This window comes from Leuresthes tenuis, unplaced genomic scaffold (assembly GCF_036924035.1).
Source record: "Leuresthes tenuis unplaced genomic scaffold, fLeuTen1.0.hap1 SCAF_19, whole genome shotgun sequence".
Classification (NCBI taxonomy): Eukaryota; Metazoa; Chordata; class Actinopteri; order Atheriniformes; family Atherinopsidae; genus Leuresthes; species Leuresthes tenuis.
Window position 1 is genome coordinate 9,003,900 of NW_027325373.1, and position 7,934 is coordinate 9,011,833.

A 7,934-nucleotide genomic window follows, 5' to 3' on the forward strand; every position below is an offset into this window, starting at 1 on the left:
CATTGACAATGTGGTTTTGTGTCGGTGATGGGGTAAGCTATTTTCAAGCAAACCTGAAGAGGTTTCTCAGCATCCAGGTATGAGAGTATTACAGATGTTTCAAAATTAAAGCAATAATTCTAATTTGTGTATTTCTTTACAAACTTATCTGTGCTGCAGACCACAGACTACAGTGCATTACTCGTAACCCTTCAGCCTCTGTGACCACTGGTCATTACTCAATTATACCAACCAGAGAGCCAATTACAAATACACAGGAACATGTGTAGTTAGGAACGCTGTGGTGTTCAAAATGAGTCATTTGCCAAGTGTTGATTTTTTTTTTGGTTGTTTTTTTTAGAGGTATATGGAATAATTGATACAAGCTGTCTTGCCCAACATAAACGTAAGGGTCATGGACACGGACAAACGTGATTTAAGACGACTTACAGAGATGAGGCAGGACATGGTGGAAAATACAATAGATGATTGACTTTGGGGTTTACATTAGCCAGGAGGTAAAAGTTTCAAAAACATGAAGTGGACGTTGCTGCTACATCGCATATTATCTGACAATATCACTCTGAACTGTCACAGCATGACATTTTCTGTTGAATTTAGTATCAGACTGACTGCTTCGCGGATAAAGATGAGAACTGTTTATTACCTGAGGCACTGTGAATGATTTAGCGTACTCCCTGTAAGCGCGCAGATCATAGGATTCCTAAGATCTCTAAATGAGAAAAACAAAGCAGAAAAACAAGCCTCTGGTGTCTCGTGTCTATCAGGATGAAGGGGGCTTATCAGGTTCCTGCTGAAGTAATCTCACAACTGAAACACCGACTGAAACATATAAACCACACTGGGTTATCTTGTATGGAATATGTCCTACAAACAAATCTTTATCTAATTTCTGTAAACATGGTCTTTCCTAACTGTTTCTGACTAGAGTGGGGAGTTAGATCATTTCTGGTGGTTAAATATTACTAATCTGAAAATGTTACTTCTTTTCTTTTGTGAAGAAAAAGGAATTTTGTTTTAGAGAGAAAAAAAGAGAAAGCCACATAAAGTCCTTTCTTGTGAAATGATCATTTGTCAGGTCTCTTTGCACTGCTTACAATAACCCCATATATTCTAATCTGTGTCTTCCCAACACAAGCAAGCAAACTTCCCAGATAACTCAACTGCAATAAGAGATGTGCTCTGACTTTGTAGTTTTAGCTGTAAGAAAAACCCACACGATTGTTGTATTTGATATTCACAACACGTTGAATCATCCAGCTCGTGCAAACCTCTGTAGTATCACATTTCAAAAACAAACATGACATAAATGAACACTGACACTCACACCAGAAAAAGCTCAACTGCACCGTCAGTTGTGATGGAAGTGGTCGTGTGACTGAAGTGTTAGTCACAGCATCAAAGCAGAAATAAAAAAAAAAAAAACACTTACTGGAATCTGGTTTGTCCTGGCAGCTCTGTGGGCAGACTCACATACCATCTATACACGATCCAAAACTCTGGTCTATCCTTATGCTCTCTATTATCCCATCATCACCTTATCATCTGAGTCTAAGGAAAATATTTTTCCCATCTCATTGATGAAGTGAAAAACATTCACTCAGAATCATAAACCATCATATGTATATGTGTTGCATAATTAAAACTTCAGATGATTCTACTAATCTTTTATCATAATGACTCAGGATACTTTGTGACTGTGCCAGATGTTTTAGTTGATGGTGAGAAGTTTGCTGTGGTTAGGTTTGGTGTGAGAGGCTGAACAATGTTCATCGCAGTCACCACAACTGTTGTTCATATCACATCAATACCTGTAAATATACTATATGGAAGAACTGTCACTACAGGCATCAGGAGGAAACTATGACACATGCAAGCACTTCCACATGATGACAAACGTCTTCCCCAAGTTAGACCACGAAAAGATACGAAAGAAAGTCTAATGCCCAGTTGTAACACATTGTCACTTGGGTTTAGGTAATAACAGCATTTGTTTAGTATTAGAAATCAATACTTATTGGTTGGAGTTAAAAAAAACAAAGAAAACCCCATTAGGTTGGGAGTGAAATACACTCTTAATACTATAGTCCGTCACCTTGATGGATGCCATTTTAATATATCACAGAAAGTTGCTCTCCACTCCACGAGAGGTTATATTTTCTTTTAACGTTATTGCCTACATGAACAAATAATTTAAAAGGCCATTTTGGGGGTGGGGGACAGTCTCTTCTATGTACTGCCACAAGATCACATGAAATTTTAATACACTGGCCACTATCACAAGGACATGGCATGTGAGGTTAATAAATTACTAAAACCTCAAACCAACAACACAGAACTTTCACATTTATCAACTTTGATATTTAGTTAGGGAGGAATTGGGGTTGTGGATAGTTACTCAGTTACTCACTTAACTTCTTCCTTCTTTCCTTCTTTCTTCCATGCTTTAGCTTGGACTCTACAGCCATTGACACTTAAAATGTAAATAGAATCATTAGAAATAACAGTCAAAAGAAAACAAATATAAATTGTAAATGGATGCACAACCTGGAGCCTCAATCTCTCTGTTTTTTTTATCTTGCAGCACAACTTCTTCAAGCTCTACTTATTTGACTTATTTTACCGTTTTAAAACCCCAATTGAATCAGGTATGAAGGGATATTTAAATTGATCCAGTTTACACCTCTGAACTCTGCATCACCTGCCTTATATCAACAACTAACTGTTAGGGTGCACAATATGGGATAGATGACCTATTTTTGCACGTGTGCTTAAAAAAAGATAATTGAGATCCCAGTAATCTGCAAGCAGAGAGGGAAATATATGTATCTCATCCAAGAACTGTGTCCAGATGAGGTTAAAAGTTCACAAAATAAAAGCCATTATCATATTTACCTTCTATCATCATTCCTACTCCACCCTCAAATAACTCATTTCAAGATGCTCAGTTTGCATTCCGATCAGTAGTTTGCACAAAGTTATGTTTAAATTTCCAACCCCTGCTGGAGGCTTCGACGTGCTCAGAGTCAACATTTCTTTTCACATTCCAAAGAGGAAACTAATTAAATAGTCATAAACTATTTTGATGTTTTCACTATTTTGACTCTCATCTTTGCTGCATGTGCCTTTCCAAGATTACGTTTATTCTATTTCAGTGTTAATTAATTCAAACAAAAACAAAGGTGAATTTTCCAAATGCAATGCCCTGTTTTTTGGAACTTTCACAGCACCACTGTTCGAATATAATTCTAACAGAAGTGAACCTGTAATCCAGGCTGGTAGTCGACAGACCTCATCTGTTTAGCATTAGTGCTGCAGCAGACACCAGAGTGTTTTCCCACAGGTGTGACGTCTTTCTTCAGAAACGATTTGATAAAGAGCTACATCTGAATTCCAGCAGTTGCTCTATAGAATGTGGCAGCAGATATATACCGATGCTGACAGAATAGAGGGATCTTGAATACAGATACTTTTGCAGAAGTTTCCTTGGCTGTCTTATTTCCGCCTGCTTGAAAGCCTTGGAAACGTCAAATCATTTAAAGTTCATATTTCTTTAGAAAGGAAAGTGCACTCCTCTGCCACTTTTCTGCCTGTTTTCTGTCACATGGACAAGGAGCATTGGCCTCAAACTGAAAGATTAGTCAAAACATGAGTTCTTAATGGAGACACTGTCATGCTTCAGTTCTTTCAAAAATCAATCCGGACTTCAGGCAAAAGTAACACTGCTGTTGCTTAAAGTTAAGGTATGGAGTGAACAAATCAGCAAAAAAGTGCCAGACTCAATGCATTAAATAGTTTATCTTGCCAAATAATTAGGGTAAATATTGGGATTCGTATGTCACACAAGGTTTTATGCAAGTGTAAATTGTGCTGCTGCACAAGCCCTCCTTTGGGTTTTCATTTGCAGCAATGCATCCACAGTGTTGTGGACTTTAAAGGGGAACGGCAAGAAAAAGCAACATTTGTCGAGTGATAAGGGTAGTCAGTCAAGCGTGCAAGGGAAATCTGTTAATGTGTTTGGAATAAAATGGAAAAATACTGAGGAACATTTAGCAGGATTACGGAAATGGACTGGTAAGTGCCTTATTGGAACAAATGGCAAGATGACATGGAAAAAAAAGCTTGCGTCCCCCAGTTTGGCATTAGAAGATGGAGCTTTTCGCAGTAAAATTTTCACTAAAATGTGGTAGGAAAATTCTTGTTTATGTTACTGTCTGACATCATTACAGTCAAATGCACAGTGTTCTTAATAATATATCATATGGAATAAACCGCACATCATTTTTTTCAAGACATTATTGGATGTTTAACACTTCTGAAGCTTAAACAAAAGAAATCTTTCAGTGCTAGGTCTGTCCATACAAGTGCAATTGCAGTGCCTGTCACTGTAAACTGATGGCCCAACAATGAATGACTCTGGAGGAGGGCGGCTGCATGTGTGAAAAGAAATGGAAGCTACATAATGACTCACTCGGGCTGTCATGGGTTCATAAATCAGCCACAGTTGCTGCTGGGAAGCCTCACAGAGTTTCTCTGTTCCAGCGTTATACTCACCCTCTAATAGACACCTGTCCACAGTCAAAGGATGACTTAACTCACTTTTGCACTTTTTTTCCATTAAACCTGATCTCCATCACACCAGAAGACACAGACTGGGGTGGAGGGGTTGGTCAGCAGCGAAACCAGAATTAGTATTACTGCACAGCAAGAGAGAGGGAGAGGATGAAGGGGTGTGAAGGAATGCAGCTGTTCAAACAGCTCTTTGATTTAGTGGTCACGGGCACCCAGAGTGACTCACTGTGGCTCAAACATGGAGGAGATTACTTAGGCGTTCATCCCTCTGGTCCAGTGGTTTCCATCTCTCTGTTGGTCTCTTTATGTGTGTGCAAAAGCAAGAAAGGTTTTAACGTGTATGGACAATATTTACTGTACTAGATTACACATTACATGGGATTAGTTACATTTCCACATAGTGTTTGTGTCATTTTATTTTTTTTTATAAGGCAGAGATTAGCCAGCTGGTAGTAAAGGTGAAGATGCAAAAATGAACAGCAATAAAATATATATTGGCATGTAAAAACAGAATTTCAAACTCTTTTATACATGTTTATCATTTGAGTTTCATGTTCCTTATCAGCATCTGCTCTCGATAGGGACTCTACATGCCAAGATACGCGAGAGGGTGAAAAAACAGCAATGAAATGACACAGCAGTGTTGTCTTTTCTGCCATAGCCTCCAACTTTGCAGAAATACCATTCGACCCAGCACAGACAAACTATTTTGACATGCGTCACTATAATCAGTCAGTATGCTTTGTCCAGGCGAGGATAAAATGTGCGGTGGAGGCAGCTCACCACAAGAAATATGATCAGCGTATAAAATGCTTATGATTCAAAGGTGACTTACAGACGTTTCTGACAAAGCAAATTACTTTTTACTCTTGAAGGAAAGCGCTGTGGTCATCCTTGAGAGTTGGTAGTTGCATTCATATAATTTTTTTTTCTGAAACTTGCAATACTACCTGATGGTTGTCTGTGCAATGTTAATGTAACCTGTGCATCAGTGAAAGAAACCAAAGTCTGTATTTTTGTAAAGACAGTCTTAAGATATATCATGCAATGTTGCATGCTGGGATGGAAGGGGCCATTTTTGTAAGAACTGCTTTACTGTTATCTCTGTCTATTGCCCTTGTTGCAGGATTAGTTTTTGTTGCATAACGTGGACAAACATAGCAGAGAAGGGAAGAGATGGAGAAAGAAATAAGGAGAGAGAAGATGGACCTCACCGGTCGGGACCTGACCTATCTCACTTTCTAATGTTGCCACTCCTACTCACATTTAAAAGATGCTCTGGTATTTAGGATTCCAAGCAATGTTTCAAGTGTTATTTTGTCTCAAACCTTTTTTTGCTCAATAAAGATCTAAGTGATTTTTATGACTGACACTTAATTTCACACAGTAACACCTTGCCCATGAGGTTAGAACAGATATCGCTGAATAGTTTTCCATACTGTCCCAACTCAGCGATTTCTCCTCGTTTCACTAGAAAATTGCTGGAATGATAGGAGAACAGTAACTTGAATAGCTTGCAGCAAGCTTGCTGGTGAGGTTTCAGTTTTGTAGCCTCAAAAATCTTAAGTCTTTCTAAACAGGGCTTTTTAGACTGTTTGGAATGCAAATCGCTCCCTCTGCTGCGTTAGGAGCTGGGTTGTGAATCCTTTACTCTCAAGACCACATGGTTGAATGATTTGCTGTACACAGCTTGACCTGCATTTAGTTACTGATTAACAAAAGTGTGTGACTTCTCTCCAGTGCAGTATTTTGATATATACAAAGTACTGATTTTACACCAGACGAAAGGGGTGAAAATGTAAAAAGACGACACACAAGTTCTCATGCTGTACTTGTTCAGGAACATCTGAAACCTGTCACTCGAGTAACGCAGGGGCCAAATGCATATTCATTGTAAATGAAGGCCTTGTATCGAAAAAAATTCCTATTTGGCCTTCATGTTAACTTTTTATAAAGCATACACGACCCCTTGTACACTGCAGCTGTCCGTCAAACTCCTCCCCACCAACTCTGCTCACTTCTCCTTGCTCACAGGGGTCAGTGAAATCCAAAGAGCCACTCTGCTCTCCTCTTACTCTTTCACTGTGTCAACAGGCTGAGCATGAGGCTTCAGTTTCCCCGGTGCACTTCTCACCTGTGCTTCACTGAAGTCATGCCAAAAATGATCATGTAAAATTGGAGGGGTTGCTTGCGTGCTGGCTGAACGTGAATGTGCTGAGTGTGTGTGCCCATGGTTTATGTGTGGAAGAGCGTGTCAGAATGTGAGGTCAGGTATCACACAGGCCTCAATCCAAAAGCGCTGAAACTGCTGATCTGTGTGTGTGCGTGATTGTGTTGGAGTGGGAGCATCAATGAAAGCCTTGTGTTATCAGTCCTCAGACACCCCCCTACCAACACCACCAGCACTACTTTGATTGAAATGGAAACCGAAAGTGTCATAATGCCCATATTGTCGGCCAAACCTTAAGTTATGAGGAATTAATAACAGGCTCTTTCATCAGCGAAATGACAACTCGTTTGCTCTGATTTTCGTCTCAATTGAATGACTTCGTAATTACTTCAATACTGAGAGACAGAACAACGAAATTCAAAAAGCAGAAAACATCTGGGATCAATAAGAACTTTTTTTTTTGGTATTGAAGACAATCTTATAGCATTAACTTTTAAAGAGCTGAGCTGAGTCTGACTCAGTGTTAAAGAAAGTGATCCAAATAACATCCAAACCATTCAAAGTAAAATACTTCCAATGAGTCTAAGGGGAGACTTTCAGATGAATTTGTCTTTTTCAGATTTGAGATTCTGGGTCAGGACATTATGAAATAACGATAACCCTGACAGCATGTGAGCATGTTTAAAACAGCTGAGGTGAAGGGATAAAGAGTTGCAGATCTTCCGAGTCAAATTTCGTGTTTCATTATATACAAAATGTTTTCAGTTGGCAAAACATTCAGACTGCTGGCAGGTCAGTGCAGCCCCTGGACTATTTTACTACAAAGCCATGCTGTTGTATAAGATGCAGCATAGTTTAGCACTGTCTTCCTGTAATGTGCAAGACCTTCCTTTCAGCATTGATGGTGCCTTTATAGATGTGCTACTTGCCAGTTTCATTAGGGACATTAGGGATTTGTTTATTCAAAAAATGGTAGTTTGGGCGCTGAAACTACATTTAAACACAAATACACTATCAATACAATAATATGTCAATCAACTACAATTTTAGAAAGTGGGAATAAAAAAATTAACTGATAAACTGGCCAGTTGAGCTAAGTAACGTCAAGTAAAAAAACAAACAACACAGGAACATTACGCTGAAGGGGAAACTTCACAACAAGTGAGGGGATTCAAAGGGTGCCATCTTCTGG